The following is a 1044-nucleotide window of genomic DNA, read 5'->3' on the forward strand; positions in this document are numbered from 1 at the left end:
CCAACCACTCCGAGAGTGTAGTGGGTGCTTTTACGTGCCACCGGCACGAAGGCCAGTAAGGCAGTACTGGCAATGGCCATGCTCAAAATGGTTTATTTTACGTGCCACCTGCACAGGAGCCAGTCCAGCGGCACTGACAACGATCTTGCTCTCATGTCTTTACACGTGCCACCGGCACAAGTCCCAGGAAGGCGACGATATCATCATCATCATCGTTTAACATCCGCTTTCCATGCTAGCATGGGTTGGACACATATATATATATTTCAATGGCCAGATAACTGAAGAGATGGCAGCATGGGTTTCCGCCCTGGCATCCGAAACTCAGAGTTTTATCATGGCTACCGAATAATTGTCACATATTATTTACAGATATATATATATATATATTTCTGTTTATGAAATTTGCTTACAAAGCATTGGTTAACCCAAAGCTTTAGTAGAAAACACTAGTCTAAGGTGTCACACTGTGGAACTGAACACCAAACCACAAGGTTACAAAGTGGGCTTTGATGAGAGATTTAGGAATATACATTTCACAAAAGATTTTAAGGATATGTATTTAAACTGGGCATATGTAGCCGAAATATTCTACTTGATTTATGTTCAAACAAACCCTATCTCACCTCTTACACCTACCTTACAATGTCACTCTAAGATCAAACAACCACATCATCGAAATCTATGAGATAATGCATTGCCTTTGACAGAGTTATCTGAATGTAAAAGAGTTAAGAATAGATTTAAGCTGCTCTTTTCCTTACGTTGAGTAAGTTACATTGTTGTTCCCATGTTTATTTGCTATGGTATTGTCTCAGAAGAAGAAGGAACTAAAAACATATGCCCACATTTAAGACTTAGGCTGAAAAGAAATTTCTGAAGAAATTCCACTTCAGTTCAGTGAGATCCCTCCATTGCTTGAATTGTTTACATTGAATTAACGAGTTGCAAAAAACTGGTTTGACATATGAATGTTAATTTTCTTTAAAAGGCCCCCCCCCACACACACACACACATAAATATATATATATATATACATATGTA

The 1044-nt window shown here is 38.5% G+C and overlaps 1 protein-coding gene across 1 annotated transcript in view; it reads left to right on the forward strand.

Annotated features, from left to right (window-relative positions):
* Window positions 1-1044, forward strand: part of LOC106874222 (putative protein-lysine deacylase ABHD14B) — a 20366-nt gene that overhangs the window by 1320 nt on the left and 18002 nt on the right. The window lies entirely within an intron of this gene.

This window comes from Octopus bimaculoides, chromosome 21 (assembly GCF_001194135.2).
Source record: "Octopus bimaculoides isolate UCB-OBI-ISO-001 chromosome 21, ASM119413v2, whole genome shotgun sequence".
NCBI classification, from domain to species: Eukaryota; Metazoa; Mollusca; class Cephalopoda; order Octopoda; family Octopodidae; genus Octopus; species Octopus bimaculoides.